The sequence below is a fragment of the Prionailurus viverrinus genome, chromosome B4 (genome assembly GCF_022837055.1).
Source record: "Prionailurus viverrinus isolate Anna chromosome B4, UM_Priviv_1.0, whole genome shotgun sequence".
NCBI lineage: Eukaryota > Metazoa > Chordata > Mammalia > Carnivora > Felidae > Prionailurus > Prionailurus viverrinus.
The window spans coordinates 133,059,902-133,076,946 of record NC_062567.1 but is presented as its reverse complement, the minus strand read 5'-3'; positions in this window follow the sequence as shown (position 1 = coordinate 133,076,946).

Genomic DNA, 17,045 nt, shown 5'->3' with positions numbered 1-17,045 from the left:
AGGGGCAGGTGTTTAGAGACCCCTGGATTCTGCCTGCAGACCCTCTTGGGCAGCCTTATTAGGAAGTGAGCTCCCTGGCTCTAGGGGTACTCAAGAACAGGAGATATTTTGGTGAAAACAATGGATTCTATGTAAGTAATTTCTCCAACCACAACACCATTCACCTATCTTTTAATTTTTTTTTTTAGAACGAGCAGGTTTTACTTCAATAATGGAAATTCTAGAACTGTATATACTTAGGCAGGTAAGGTGCCCTCCTAGGATCAAGCATCGGTTAATCAGCCATTTAGCCGTTGTGTGTGAGTGCCTCCTGGGTGACCAGCACGCAGAGGTGAACAGACGACGTCACTTGCTCACCCTCAGCGCCTCTGTGGGCCTAACTCGGGCCCAGCATTACTGATCGCTGGTCCTGCCTCCCTCTGCAGCCTTCAGCATGGCCCTCCACTCCAGCCAAACTGCATAAGCTTGACTCCCCTCCCTCTCTATTGGCCTCTCTGTGCCTGTATTGCTCTTCCCATCCATCTTCACCAACAGACTCTTCCTGTTCCTTCCCATAAGGCTGACGTCCCCTCCGGGAAGCCTTCTCTGACTGCCCTTCCTGTGGCCCCACAGCTCCCAGGCATCTTTGACTACTGTTGGATTCTTGGCCCGTCCCCAAAGATCTTGAAGGGCAGCAGCTTGTCAAAGCCTCTCAGGGCTGTCGCTGGGTTTGGGCTCAGGCTCCCAGTGAGGCACATCCACGTAATTTTCGGCGGGGGTGGGCATGGGGGTGCCTCAAGAGGTTCCCAGAAGTCCATGCAGAGCTGAGGGACCAGCTCTGGGTCCCCTCTCCCCGGGGAGGGGTGCATCAGTAAGATCGTTGGGGCCTCGGCCACCCTTGCCACCTTCTAATCCGCCAGGCCAGGCCAGAGAAGCTGAAGCCAGTTCTGCAGGAGCACAGCCTGGCCAAATGTTCACAGACCTCCTAAGAGGACCCCATTCTGGAAATGGGGCCCAGGAGGCAGCCTTGGCTTCCAGACTCTCCTCACATCATGCCAGGCGGGGCCAAGAACGGGAGAACTCTCAGATGCTCCTGGCATCCTTTCTCTGAGAAAGTGGGCGGGGGAAGGCGGAGGGGGCACACAGGCGATTTTTCCTCTTCCGCGTTCTACAAAGGACCCTCCATCCATCAGCCTGGCAGTTGGGGGACTGGACCTCATCCTGACCCACGCCCAGCCTCTTAATGCGGCAGATATAAACCAGTCAGGATCCAGCTGGCCAGAAATAACAGCAGCGGCCTGGAGAAAAGAGGCCGAGAGGATGGGTGTGGGCAGGCAGAGGTAAGGGGAAAAGGCTGATTCATCCCCTGGCTGTGAGGCCGGAAGATGCCACCCTCGCCACCCAGCCTGGAGGACCCCAGCCTCCTCCACCCTCCCTGGTGCTCTGTTCTTGCATGGTTATGACGATCAAATGGGCCAGCGCGGCGCCTGGCACGGAGTACGTTTCTATGTTACACCCCTCCCCCAAAGTGCTCCCTGGGGAAACTGAGGCTTAGCACGTGGGCAGCAATACCGAGATTCGAACCCAGCCCTGGGCTGGCCTGAGGCCTGAGCTCCAAGCAGGGAGGAGGTAGGCTGGGGACGCTGGAGAGGGCTCTTCCCTTTTTTTTGGAGAGGGTTCTTCCTGACCTCCCAGGGCAACACCCACAGAGCAGAGCTCCCGCCTCCCCACCCACCCCCTGCGGGCTCCTCTGCCTCCACCTGATTCCCCCACCGCTTGGTGCTTCGCTCAACCCCATCCCAAGCTCACAGCCTTGGGCTAACCCCCCTTCTTAATAGCCGGAACATTTGCTGGGCAACTGAGTTCTCCAGTTCTCGGAAAGGGGAAGGGAGGGGCGGGCTCCCATGGAAGGCTGCCCTGGGGACAGTAATCAGATCCTAGGAACCCTGCGGTTGGTTTCTGGCTGTGTGTTTGCAGATGCTTTTGTTTGGGAGTTGAGGAAGATGAGGATCCAGCCCTTTCCCCGGGGGTCAAGAGGGGCCCAGCAGGGCCTGAGGCAGGTGTATTGTCAGTAATCTAATGAACCTTCCAGGCTGGCCAAGCCCAGGCAAGCAGGACAGTAGCTTTTCCAGCAGCTCTGGGCTAGGGGAACAAGTCCCCTCACCCCTGTATCAAAATTCAACTTCTTGTTTAAATATTAAATTGGGACGTCCTCCATCCAAGTGCCTAACAGAGGCGGAGGATGAGTAAGTTAACTAAGAAGTGTGTTCCTGGAAGTCTGGTTTCATGGTTCACTTATCCCTCAACCTCTGCTTGTCCTGACGTGGCCCAGCCCGGTGCAAGGCATGCTGGGAATTCCGCCGTGAGGTCGGGGCTTGGGACGGCCGAGGACTCAGGGGTGATCTGGGCTGTGGTGGAGGGGAACCCACTTTCCTGGCCAAGGGCCACAGCAGGGGGGAACCAAGGTGGTGGGTGAGACTGAACTGGGGGGGGGGGGAGGTCCCCAAACGGGAAGACATTCGTCACAGCCATGGTCCACCACCCACACAAATCAGAACCCCGCCCCAATCCCCACCACCTTCCAAGGAGAGAGCCAAGATCAGAGACTCAACAACTCAGGGTGTCTCCATAAGGTACTCAGGAAGTTGCTGTCATGAAAAGACTCCAAAAGTAGGGTTGCTTAAACAAGGCAAGAAATTGTTCCTCTCTCACATCATGGCCCTAGGTTGAGCACTGCAAGGCCCGTGGGCCTGGATGGGGCATCCAAAAGTCTCCAGAGAGAGGGAGAGAGGGAGAATCCCAGGTAGGCTCCCCGCTGTCGCTGCAGAGCCCTTTCCCTACCCCAATTACTAGCAAAGGGAGAATGACAAAGACTGGCTTAGACCAATTGAGATTTAAACCCCGCCCCCCCCGCCCCCCCCCCCCCCCCCCCCCCCCCCCCCCCCCGGCCTGGGAAGGATGCCCCACTTCCTTTCCAGCATTAGACCACCTGAGGGCTGAACACAATCAGGGTCCCCTTAGCAAGAAAGAAGAAGAGTAGGTGTGGGTGTGGGTAAGGAGCTTCCCTGGGAACTGGCATTTCCCGCCCAGCTGCTCTGCCCCCAGCCCAGCAATAGACACTTTCCTGCACATGATTTCATTCGCCCCACTCGACACCACCGGCTGCATTTCCTGTATGAGGAAATGGAGACTCAGAGAGGTTAGGTGACTTGCCTGAGGCCACACAGTCAACACCTAGAAGAGCTCACGTTGCAGCCCAGGCGTGTGGAACTCAAGAGCCAGGCCCTTCCCACTGTGGGAGGCCCCGGCCGAAGTCCGGTGATGGGAACCTCTTAGTTCTATGACCGGCAAAATCAGATTTTAAGCAATATTCCATGCTGATGTAAATGGCGGAGTATTTTTTTTTTTTTTAACATTTATTCATTTTAGAGAGATAGAGCCCAAGTAGAGGACGGGCAGAGAGAGAGGGAATGGCGGAGTATTTTTGCAGAGACATGGGTTTTATTCTATACCAAAACTGAAGGCACATTTTATAGTATCCTAAGGCTCTTTGCAAAATCGTCTTTTGGGGGAGGTATCTGTTTTCATTAGATGCAGTGCACAATTTTACTCTTTTTGGCCTCTCACCCGTCCATGACTGGTTGGTTGTTGAGACCATTTGAGGGTTCATTAATCACGAATGAAACGAATCTGTCAGGATTCATCTCAATGGTAAATAGCAACAACAAGGTAAGAGTGGTTTAAACAGGTTAGAAGTCACTTTCTCACGGGGTGCCTGGGTGGCTCAGTCAGTTGAGCATCCCACTTTGGCTCGGGTCACGATCTCATGGGTCGTGAGTTCGGGCCCCGCATCGGGCTCTGCGCTGATGGTGCGGAGCCTGCTTGGGATTCTGCATTTTCTCTCTCTCTCAAAATAAATAAATAAACTTAAAAAAAAAAAAAGTTACTTTCTTCGCTTGTGAAGAAGCCCAAGGAGGGCAGCCCAGGGCTGGTCACCACAATGTCAGTGAGCCAGGTTCCCGTCGGCTTGTGGGTTGTACCACCCTCAGCACACGGCTTCCACCTTTCAGTCCAAGATGGCTGCTCAAGCTCCAGCATCACGTATGCATCCCAGCCAGAAGGAATAAGGAAGGACTGAAGCAGGGCACTCTCTGCCCCTTAGAGGGAGTCCCCCAAAGTGGCATGTGATATTTGCACCTCACATCATTTGCCAGAACTTAAGTCATAGGACAACTTAGCTGCAAAGGAGGAGTTGAACCGTGATGCCCTCCCTTTACAGCCTCAGCACCCACGGGGCTGGACGGCCCTGCAGGATTGTCCCGAGTTAGGGCAAGGGGCTGGGTCTTTACAGCTCATGCTGACGAGTCACTGGATGCAGGCAGTCCCTAGAAGACATGACCTTGGGCAAGGCAGCTTTTGTAGCCCCCAAAGGGCCAAGAACTGACGACCATGTTCCAGCTGCTCTCCCAGAAGCAAGTTAAGTTCTCCATTCCAGGAGGGGAACCTGGGCAGTTCATCACAGCACCCACCCCAATACTATGAGATTCTACTCATGCGATGCTCAAAGACAGGCAAAATAATCCACGGTGTTGGAAGTCAGGATCACGGTCGCCCTGGGAGGGGGCTCGGGGCTCCGGTTACCATTTCTTGATCTGGTGATCAAGAAAATCCGCTGGTCTTACATTTACGGATTATGTGCTTCGCTGGAATAACAGGACGGAGGCTCTGAGGGCGGAGGGAGAGGGCTGGGGAGGCTGTTATGCCGCAGTGCAGGACGACGTGGGGACCTGGGGTACGGCCTGCCCGCTGGCCTGGTAATGGGAGCGTGAGCAGACAAGAAACTTAGACGAGACTTGAATGTGAGCGGCCCCTGGAGATGCGGCTCGGGCTCCACGACAGCCCAGACTGAGCTCACCCAAGGCCCTGGCCAGGGATGGCTTAGAAAGGACGAGCTGGTCCCAGGAAAGAATGTCAAATAAGGACCTTGGAGGCCAAAGACCTGCTGGAGGGGGATGCCTACCCCTCGGAGAGTGAGTCCTGGAGAAGCAGCTGGAGGAGGTGGAGCGAGGCCAGAAGCCAGCAGTGTCCCGGAAGTGAGCCGGGGTGGGGAAGGGGGGTCAGTCCTTCTGGGGCTCAGAGAGGCCCCTGGTGCTAACAGCTGGGGCCTCTGAGCCCCCAGGCCAGCAGTCCCAGGCTCTCTCCCTCCAGGCACGGGCAGTGAGCATTTACGAAGAGGGTTGGCAGTAATCAGGGAGGCCTTGCAGGGATCCCAGGCAGAGGAGGCACTGGCAGGGCTGATGGGGACTTGGTCCCTCTTTGCCAGCCCAGCCCATGCTCTTGGAGCAGAGGATGAGCAGGGGGCCCAAGCAGTCTGGGCCAGAAGCGGCCCGGGCTGCATGGTATGGAGGACAGAGCCGGGCTGGGCTAGGACTCCAGCGTAGCCAGGAGGGGGAGGGCTAGGCTGGGCCCTGGGATTCGGGGCCTTTGGGATATTCAGCCCAAATGTTACCTTAGGAAGTCAAAAGAGTTAGCGGTGTGCAAATCATACTCGATAAAGACCCCTTGGAAGGCTGCCTTGCAGGGTAGTGGGAAGAAATGTGTTCCATGGGCCAACAAACCCCCCGTGGGACTGAAGAAAGTCACATCCTCTCTGGGCCTCAGTTTCCTCATCTGCAAAGTGGGGACAAGGTACTGAGGAGCCCTTAAGCAGTTTCTGGCTCTAAAATCCCCAAACAGGGGCGCCCGGGTGGCTCAGTCGGTTAAGTGTTGGACTTCAGCTCAGGTCATGCTCTCATGGTTCGTGAGTTCGAGCCCCACTTTGGGTGAGCTTGAGTCCCGCTTCCGGTGAACCCCCGCTTCTCTCTCTTCCTCCCTCTTTCTCTCTCCCTCTATGCCCCTTGTGGGATTCTCTCTCCCTCTCTCTCTGCCCCTCGCTCACTTGTGCCCTCTCTCAAAAATAAATAAATAAATAAATAAAATCCCCAAATGGATGAAAAACTTCAAGGGGCCTCAGGGGCTAGAGTTGGGATGTGGCCACAGGACCTCTGTGAGGCCTGGATGGGACAGGGGGCTTTGACCCAGCTGCCCTGGGAGTACCTGTAGCAGCACCTGGGAGGAAGTTTCTGGATACAGCCTGCAGAGCCATTATAGGGCATCCACACCAGGAGATCACACACCTCAAAGCCCGGAGGCAACGAAGGCCTGAGACAACGTGTCCCCAGACTGCAGGAAAGTGTCTGCCTTATGTCACCTCACCCAACTCTCTGGGGTGGGTATCACGACCCGACGGTCATTTTGCCAGGAGATGGGCACCACAGGGGGCCAGGGATTCCCAGCTGGTTCCTGCCACCCGGAACAGACCCATCTGGAGCACAGTCTGGCCCCCTGGCCCCTCTCTGCCCCCTGTCCCTCCCGGCAGTTCCCACACACAGCACTTTCATTTCCCTTGCAGGCTCTGAGAGCTTCAAGGACAAGGTCATCACACGACCCTTTGCATGGGTGCAGGATTTGACGTCTCACAAAGCGCCCCGTCTTCCTGTGAGGCAAGTGTGAGCCCTACGTCACTGCGGAGACACCCATGCCCTGAGAAGCCCGGGCCCAAAGTCCACAGCTGGTGGGAGGCAGAGCCGGATGTGATCCAGGTCTGTCTGAGCTGGATTCCTGTCCCAAGCCCAGGAATATGCCGCTCGGCCGTCCTCTAGGGAAACCCAAGAAGGACCCACTCATTATTGGGGTGGGGGGCGTGCAGAGAGGGTCACAGGACCACCCTCAGATCCAGCCCACTGTCCGGGCCATCCCATCAGGTAAGGCTCAGGCCTTTCTGTGCCAAGAGACCGAATCTCTGATGGGGGAATCCAGGCAGAATGACGCTTCTTCCCCTGTGGGCAGCCACGGCCCACCCACCCCACCCCACCCCTCCCACCCCCCCACCCCCCCACCCCCCCCACCCCCCGGCTCCTCTGAGAAGCCTCAGGCCCGACTCTGCATGTGCCGGAACCTGCTGTGGCATCTGGGTCCCATTAGCCTGCCGTGGGCTGGCTTGAATCTCAGCAGCCCCCGGGGGACCCCAGCCGGGCTGATGCAACTCACATCTGTCCCTACTCCCCCCAGCAGCTCCCAGGGGTGAGAGCCCCCACCCCCAGAAGTCTCCCAGGACTGGACAAGGAGGAGGCAGGAAGCATGAAAGGCTTACACGGGTCTTCAAGTTGTGGTTCTGGTTTTCCTTGGCAGCTGGTGTTGGGACTCGCTCTGTGTCTGTGAATGCCTCTCCTATTGGCCTGTGAGCTCCTCAAGGGTAGAACCATGTCTGATTTATTTTTTTTAATGTTTATTTTTTGAGAGAGAGAGAGAGAGAGAGAGAGAACGAGCAGGGAGGGGCAGAGAGAGAGAGGGAGACACAGAATCCGAAGCAGGTTCTAAGCTCTGAGCTGTCAGCACAGAGCCCGACGCGGGGTTCGAACCCACGAGCTATGAGAGATCATGACCCAAGCCGAAGTCAGACGCTCAACCAACTAAGCCACCCAGGCACCCCGAACCACGTCTGATTTATCCGCGAGCCCCAGCTTTGCCCTGCCTGGGCCCCATCACAGAAGTGTGAACTGAGTGAGAGAATGAATGAATGAAGAATGAATGAATGGACGCATGTATCTGCGAGGATCAAGTCAGGAAAACGGAAATCTTAGCAGTTATTTTATTCATAAAAAATGTTACATTGGGGGGCACCTGGGTGGCTCAGTCGGTTGAGCACTCCACTTCGGCTCAGGTCATGATCTCCCAGTTCCTGGTTTCGAGCCCCACCTTGGGCTCTGCACTGACAGCTCGGAGCCTGGAGCCTGCTTCGGATTCTGTGTCTCCCTCTCTCTCTGCCCCTCCCCTGCTCACGCTGTGTGTGTCTCTCTCTCTGAAAATAAATAACCATTAAAAAAAAAAAAAAACGTAAAAAAAAAAATTAACGTTGATATTTCTTTTTTTTTTTTTTAAGGATTTTTTTTAGCCAAAACGAACTACTGGGACCTCATCAAAATAAAAAGCTTCTGCACAGCGAAGGAAACAATCAGCAAAACTAAAAGGCAACCGACAGAATGGGAGAAGATATTTGCAGACGACATGTCAGATAAAGGGTTGGTATCCAAAATCTATAAAGAGCTTATCAAACTCAACACCCAAAACACAAATAATTCAGTGAAGAAATGGGCAAAAGACGTGAATAGACACTTCTCCAAAGGAGACATCCAGATGGCCAACCGGCACATGAAAAAATGCTCCACATCACTCATCATCAGGGAAATACAAATGAAAACAACCATGAGGTACCACCTCACACCTGTCAGAATGGCTAACATCAACAACTCAGGCAACAACAGATGTTGGCGAGGATGCAGAGAAAGAGGATCTCTTTTTGCGTTGTTGGTGGGAATGCAAGCTGGTGCAGCCACTCTGGAGAACGGTATGGAGGTTCCTCAAAAAACTAAAAATAGACCTACCCTACGACACAGCAATTGCACTACGAGGCATTTATCCAAGGGACACGGGTGTGCTGTTTCAAAGGGACACATGCACCCCCATGGTTATAGCAGCACTATCGACAATTGCCAAAGTATGGAAAGAGCCCAAATGGCCATCGATGGATGAATGGAGAAAGGAGATGTGGTATATATACACAATGGAGTATTACCAAACCACGATGGAGTATCGCCAACCAAAAATAATAAAATCTTGCCATTTGCAACTACGTGGATGGAACTGGAGGGTATCATGCTAAGGGAAATTAGTCAGAGAAACTCAAATATCATATGGCTTCACTCCTATGAGGACTTGAAGACACAAAACAGATGAACATAAGGGAAGGGAAGCAAAAATAATATAAAAACAAGGAGGGGGACAAAATATCAGAGACTCTTAAATATGGAGAAGAAACCGAGGGTTGCTGGAGGGTTTGTGGGACGGGGGGAGGGGCTAAATGGGGAAGGGGCCCTAAGGAATCTACTCCTGAACTCACTGTTGACACTGTATGCTAACTAACTTGGATGCACATTTTACATAATTAATTAATTAATTAATTTTTTAAAAAGAATTTTTTAAATTATTTTTTTGTAAGTTTATTTACTTTGACAGAGACAGAGAGAGTGTGAGTGGGGGAGGGGCGGAGAGAGGGAGACAGAGAATCCCAAGCAGGCTCTGTGCTGTCAGCGCCCAGTCAGGGCTTGAACTCACAAAACTGTGAGAACACGATCCGAGCTGATCAGAGTCGGACACTCAACTGACTGAGCCACCCAGGTGCCCTCCCCGCCTTTTAAAAAGCTTTTAAGTGGTCTCTGCACCCAACGTGGGGCTCAAACTCACAACCCCGAGATCAAGAGTCACATGCTCCACCGACTAAGCCAGGGGGGCGTCCCTAGAATGTTGATGTTTCAAAGGACACCCAATTGGGAAAGTGAAAAGAGGACCCACAGAATGGCAGAAAATATTTGCATATCTGGAATATACAAAGGACTGTTACAACTCAACAATAAAAAGACAACCCAATTAAAAAAATGGGCAATGGATTATGAAGGCATTTCTCCAAAGAAGATATGCAAATGGCCAATAAGCACACAAAAAGATGCCCAACAGGGATGCCCCCCGGGGGGCTCGGGTCACGATCTCACGGTTCATCAGTCTGAGCCCGGAGTTGGGCTCCACTCTGACCGTGCAGAGCCTGCTTGGGATTCGCTCTCTCCCTCTCTCTCTCCCCCTCTTCCCTGCAAAATAAATAAATAAACAGTTTTTTAAAAAATCAATAGGAAAGTATGCAATGAGATCAGGAAGCACTACGGCAAAGCCTTGAACTTGAAACCCATCCAACAGACATGTGTCAGTGCTGACTGTGCTTCCGAGACAAAAACCCCAAACCTAAAATTCCTCAAATCTCGGGGAAATTGAAGTGGCTTCCTTATTTGCCTTTAGCAACCCACTGTTTTAATAGCAACATGAAACTTGGTTACGACAAAGCCTTTCTTGGTCATGAAAGGCCACAGCGGACTCCAGCGACTATCTATTTAAAAGGGGAAATGATGATGATGGCCATGATGGCGGGGATGGCCACTGACAGTTTTCCAGCCCTTGCTGCCAGCCAGCTGTTACATGTGTAACTCACTTACCCTCACACTCACCCTTTGAAGAAGGGGCATATTGACCCACTTTGCAAGATCTCGAAGGCTCTTCTGGGTTAAGATGAGCCATTTGTGGTCAAGGTCATTCTGAGGTTGCCGTTTCACGAATTGCTACATCTCCCATGTTTGGCCAGTCTGACTCCTGACTCCTCTGGTGAGACACATCAGGCACGTCCCCTTGGACAGAAGCACGCCTTCCAAGAGAGGCCCAAGACGTGGGGGACTATGCCCCTGGAACCAGCTACCTGGCTCCCTGCCCTCAGGCCTCTGTCGTCACCAGCACTGCCCTGTTCCCCTCTCCTGCATCTGTGTTTCTGCCCGAGCCTCTCCCTGTGGCTGGGGCTCCAAGCCTTATCCCCTGGCAACCCCTCCCCCTTCTCAGGGCTGCTTTTGTCTCCCCCCACTACTGAGCCTCCTCGTCCTGTTCCCTGTCCCAGGAAAGTCCCCACATGCCCAGAGAGGCCAAATCAACTGAATATTTCTTCACCAGAAAGCTCCACATCCTAGCCATGATGGGGAAACAAAGCTTTTTTTTTTTTCCTAATCAGAGTAAAAGGAAAAAAAAAAGTCCCAAATGACTCCATGATGTTTTCGTAGAGCAAAAAGACACACACACACACACACACACACACACACACACGCACACGCAGCATTTTACAAAGGAGATTTCTGGCCATTGCAAAATGATCATAAATTGTCTCAACCTCCCAAAGAGCCCGAAAGGAAAATTTATCTCAAACAGCTTCTTACATTCCACTGGGCTTTAAATGTAGTCCAACGCGTCCATTCGACCGCAGAAGGCCAAAGCAAGGTTGCGGGAAAATAGTTCACATGAAGAAAGGGAGGAAAAGATCAGCATCGTGTCCAGAGCCTAGAAACTACTGGAAGTCCTCAACCCAACTCAACCCTTTCCCATCACAAAGCCACAGAATTCCAGGACTGTGAGGGACCGCAGACCCACAGGCCCAGCGGCGACATCCCTGGACAAACACTCACCCGTCCATTTGAAGATAGCCTGTAAGTGTTGATACGATTCCAAATGCAGAAACAAACACTGAAATTGACAATGGCTTAGAGAAAGTAGCATTTTATTTCTAAAAGTAAGAAGCCAAGGGCGGCAGTCAGGGCTCAAGGATTTAGCTGCCTCTCAAAGTCATCCAAACACCCAGGCTCCTGCTCTGTCCCTCCATATCCAGCTTTCATCTCATGGTCCAAAGCAGCTGCTCGAGCTCCTGCCATTGCACCCACACTCAGCCAGCAGACTCAACCCAGAGCTTGTTCCCATCACTTCTGCTCTATCCCATTGGCTACACCCTACTCCCGTTAGTTGCAAGGGGAGCTGGGAAAAACAGTCGTTAGACGGGGTGCCAGGTGCCCAACTAAAAAGGTCTATTGTTATACATTAGACAGGGAAATAGTTATTTGGGAGAAACTGGCCATTTCTGCCACAGAGGGTTCTGGTGGGAAAATACAGATCGTTTTATGGCACGGTTTTCCAGAATGCACCACGCTAAAGCATGACGAATGTCAAACTTTGTTTTCTTTGGAACTTGCTAGCATCTTGGGCACGGTCCCACTTTGTTGTTAATGCCAAAACCGTGTCCCAAGATAAAAATGTAATGTTTTTTGGACTCTGCTACTGGATCCAAGGATGAGTTCTGGAGTTTGACTCTGGTTTAACTACTCAGGTGTGATTCTGGGCCTTCTTCCCGTAAACCACATGGCTTTGGGCAAATTCCTTACCTGCTTGTTACTCCGTTTTCTCATCTGTAAAGTGGGGATAGTAATTGTTCCTGCCTCGGATGATTGTGAGAGTGCGTGGCCGGCACAGCATTGGGCATGAAGGAAAAGGTTGGGAAACGCTGTTATTTCATTGTTACTCCCCCCGCCCCTTTAGCCTCCAGTCCCACTGCTCAGTCTCACTTTGCTCATCTATAAAATCATGGGTGTGTGGGGCGCCTGGGTGGCTCAGCCGGTTAAGCGTCCGACTTCGGCTCGGGTCATGATCTCTCGTTGGTAGGTGTGAGCCCCTCATCGGGCTCTGTGCTGACAGCTCGGAGCCTGGAGCCTGCTTCGGATTCTGGGTCTCTGCCTCTCCCTTATTCGCAATCTCTCTCTCTCTCAAAATAAAATAAAATAAAATAAAACATTAAAAAAATTCTTTTTAACTCACGGGTGTGATGGCTAGTCTCCAAGGATGGCTCCAAACAGTCTCTCCCACTCAAGGCACACACACCACATGTCCTATCAAGATGGGGAGCTTACTGGTCACCCCTTGAGTCTTGGCTGGGCGGAGGGCAGCGGCAGAAGGGATAGTGTGCCACTCTGGGCCTGACCTTTAAGAGAACAGGCAGCTTCCACTCCCTCCCTCTCGGAACCTGCACGCCAGGCCGTGAGGAAGCCCAAGCAGGTGCAGGGACAGGCCCACAGGCAAGAACGAGGCTCCCGGCTGTGTGAATGAGCCATCAGGGAAATGGATCTTCCAGGCGGTCAACTATCCCAGTTGATGGCCAGTGGAGCTGAGACGTGATCCTGCCGACCCCACGGAATTGCAAGGTGTGAGCAAATAAATAAAGGATCTTTGTTCCAAGCTACTAAATTTGAAGGGGATGGGTTACGAAGCAACGGGTGACCAGCAGACAGCCTGTATGTGGAAATAGGATGCTGTTGAAATAAACATTTTCTAAACATGTTTATTTCTCTCTGAGAGAGAGGAGAGAGAGACAGACAGACGGACAGAGTGTGAGCGGGGGAGGGGCAGAGGGAGAGGGAGACACAGAATCCAAAGCAGGTTCCAGGCTCCGAGCTGTCAGCTCCAGCACGGGGTTCGAACTCACGAACCACGAGATCATGACCTGAGCCGCAGTCAGATGCTTCACCAACGGAGCCACCCAGGTGCCTCTCCCTGAAGCAAGCATGTTATACGTGTGGCACTGGTTTGGGGACCAGACGGTACGAAGGGTCTCGTGCAAGCACAGTGAGGAGCTTGCGGGTGGCTGCTGAGGAAAATGGGACCCCGGTGATGTAACCCAAGTTGACTACAAGCACACACTTGTTTTAATCTCCTCCCGTTCATCTCATGGGTGAGACGGGGGATGACGGGATGGCTGAAAACACGACACCCCCCACCGGACAGGTGGGACAGACAGCAGCGTACGAGTCACCGCGGGCCAGGCAGGGCCACTCGGGGCTGCACCCGGGCACGGCGCGACAACCAGGGGCGGTGGGAGGCAAGCTTTGTAGTATCGAGAGGGTGGAGTGCCCCTGGCTCCCACGGGAGGATGTGATGGGCTTGTTCATGTAGCTCCCTGGGGCTGCCAGGGAACTGAAACCCGCTACGCACACGTAAGTGGGAACTGTACCTGGTGCAGGTGATAAGGAGGGTTGTCTGGCTAGGGGACCTTATCCAACCACAGAAGCAGAGCTGAGGTTAGGGGAACTTAGCGTTAGGCCATTTGAGAGCCTTTTGATTTCACCAGAAGTCAAGGCGGTACCCAATATTGGCTTTAATTTTAGTCTTTATACCACAGCACTTAGCCCAGCTGTGGTAGAACATAGGAAAGGCGTCTAAGGGGGGCGCCTGGAGGGGGGGGTGCTCAGTCAGTTTAGGGTCCGACTTCGGCTCAGGTCACGATCTCCCACTTCGTGAGTTGGAGCCCCGCGTCCAGCTCTGTGCCCACAGCTCAGAGCCTGGAGCCTGCTTCGGATTCTGTCTTCCTCGCTCTCTGCCCCTCCCCCACTTGTACTCTCTCCAAAATAAATAAACATTAAAAAAGAAGGAGAAGAAGTTATTTTCCAGGCAAAGTTAATTTTTGGGGGGAGGGGAGGGTCCTGCCGCAACAGCCACAGCATTATTCCCCAGAGAAAGTGGTCTGTTTCCTTTCACGTTGCAGGATTTCTCACCTAGCTTTCTTGTTTATTTCACACAACCACCTTACTAAGTTGTAATAAAGATTCCCATTTTATTTTAAGTAGGCTCCACATCCAGTGCGGAGCCCGATACAGGGCTTGAACTCACGACCCTGAGATCAAGAGCTGAGCTGAGATCGAGAGTCAGATGCTCAACTGACTGAGCCACCCAGGTGCCCCTAAAGATTCCCATTTTAGAGATGGGGCTCTTGAGGCCTCAGAGAGGTCCAGGCTTGAATCACTGTCTCTCGGAGGACAGAACTCATGCTCGGTCAACCACACCAGACAGTCCCAGGCTTTCGCTCAAAGCCCCTGCCCTGTGACTACCCAGGGGACCCAGATCTCAGATGGGGATAAAAATATATGACAAATCCCATCCTTGCTTGTTACAGCGCGAAAACCCTCAATGCTCATCTGTGTCCGTGTGCAGGCTGCAGTGTGGACCCCAGATCCCAGTCTGACTTAAGCGTGTCAGAATAGCTGGGCCGGCTCCTCTCTCTGAAGGGCACTTGGGCGGTGCCCTTCACCCCACCACTATTTGACTTGGCCGTACAGCAGTCCCTGGGGGCTGTGTCCAGAGAGGCACCTGCCAGGCCAGACTGCTTGGATCCCAGCTACGTGATGCTGGGAAGCGAGTCAGTGACGTGTTTTCTCTGGAATGGTGGCAATACAGCCGACAGCCCAGACCGGTCGGGAGGAATGGACGTGTTACAGTGTGTCTATAATGTCCCTTAGAGCATACAACAAGCACCCTCCTTTCCTTATTATTATTCGATGGACAGATGGATGGATTTAATTACAACGCTATAAGGTAGACAGAAGAGGCTATAATTAGCCCCATTTTACAGATGAGACAATTGAAGCCCGGAGCATTAAAACGTTTGCCAGAGACAGAATGGGTGTAATTATTCTCATTTTACAGACTATAAAACTGAGGCTCAAGGGAGCTAAGTAATGGGCTTAGGGTCAAAGTCAATGTCAACGCCAGGTCCAGGCCTAGACCTCTCTGGCCTAGGCCTCACCTCTGCCCTCAGTAATATCCCCCGTTTTGAATTCTGCAGGATTTCACACAGGGCACAGGTGGCCCCAGAGGACAGGTGGCCCAAGATGGTGTAGGTACCACAGTAGCCTGCCTCCTCCAGGCTGCCCTGCTCAGGCCTCACCCGCTCAGGGCTGTGCAGGAAGTCCCCTGGGAAATGTTGGCTCTCCCTCTGGGCTCAGCACCTGTGTCCGACTGGGTGGAAGGAGACAGGGTCTGGACCAGAACACCCCAGGACCCCATCCTCCCCTGGGTGGGTTAGAGGGCCTGGCGCTGTGCCTGAAAGTCTGTCATAATCACTTCCTTTGGGTTTAAGTTGCTGTGTAGCCGGAACTTTCTCATAAAATAGAAATGCTACCCAGAGGGGAGACTTTAGGAAGTCTTAACAATCGGGTAGAAGACAGCCAGGGAGGGGCTAAGGTGTCTTTCCCGATTTTTAGTAAAAGGCAGCAGAGTCTGTTTTGAAAGGAGGTAGGTGGAAAGGGACAGAAGAAAGTTCCAGAGTGTGAAATTTGGAGGAGTTAACGGGCACCTATGGGAGGTTTGGGGGAAGACAGCTCTTACCAAGCGCTAACGTTTATTAAGCACCTTCTTTGCGCCAGGCTCTGCCCTCAGCACTGACCGCAGGACCTCCTTGAACCCATCAGGTGGGGACGCCTAGGGGATGGGCCCTGCGTGCGCGCCCCCGCGGATGCCATCCGGACCCCAGTTCTAGAGTTTCATCCTGCGGATGCCGGGAGCCTCCGGGGCGCTGGAGAACTAGGGGCAGGGCTAGAAGTGCTGAGAGCGGCGGGGGAATAAGCCGAGGAGGGGATGGCCATGGAAGGAGATGGGCGGGATGGAGGGGAAGCCACCGCCTCGAGGCTGCGCGGGGGGCCAAGACGGCGACCCCGAGGCTCCAGAGAGCGCCCCGCAGCCCCTCCGGGTGTCTGAGGCTCCCCGGACAGAGAGCGCGGGGTGGGGGGGAGGGGGGAGGACAAGGGAGGCAGCTCTCCGCAGGCCGATTCGGCCCCTCACCAGGCCCCCCAGCTCTCCCACCTCCCGGCCTGTGTTCGAGCCACGCCCCCGGCCAGAACACATTCTCCACCCATTGAACTCCTGCCGGTCCTCCCAGGCCTTCCCGGGCAGCCTCCCCAGGCCGCCCACCCCGCCCCAGGACAGAGTTTCTGCTCCGCCCTGCGGCTTCCCCGGAGCCCACGGCCCGAGGGTACTGCACGGTTCCTAGAGGGGCCGCGGCCTCTCCTCCCCGCTGAGGGGTCTGCAAGGGGGACAGACGCCGGCTTAACGGGAACATCTCCTAGAGCGGTGGAGACACGAGTGCGCGCGCGCGCGCACACACACACACACACACACACACACAGCGGAGATGCACGCACAATTCGTAGGGAGACACGCCCCCGCCAGGGGTGGCTATTGGGGGTGCAAGAGGCCGCAGGCCCGCAAACCCGCGCAGGGAGACTTTTCTTGGCCCTGGGCGCCCCCTGGTGGCCGGGCCCTGCCCGCGGGCGCGTACCCTGACTCTGCGCGCCCCCCACCGCTGACTCAGGGCCGGGTAGCCTCCCGGAGCCCCTAGGCCGGTGTCCCCTGTCCTGCCCCACCCCACCTCTCCCCAGCGTCTTCTTGGTCTGGGAGGACCGGCTGGGAGTCTGTGAAGAGCGTGCGCCTCCTCCAGGAATACCGGGGTCGCAGGGAGGGAGCGGGCAGGGGGAGCCGAAGTCCGGCAGATCTGAATCCACCACCACCGGACAGACCTTTCCGTCCCGATCCACCCCCCCCCCCGCCCCCCGCCCCTCGCTGGATGGCACGCGCACGCCGTGGGCACACACGCATGTGCCGGGGGCACACACTCGCCCCACCATACTCCTGCAAACACGCACCCACAGGTGCGCACGACACGCGCGCGCTCACCCACCTACACGTGCATGCGCGCACACGCTGACTCGCCGCTCTTTCTGTCAAGTGTGGTT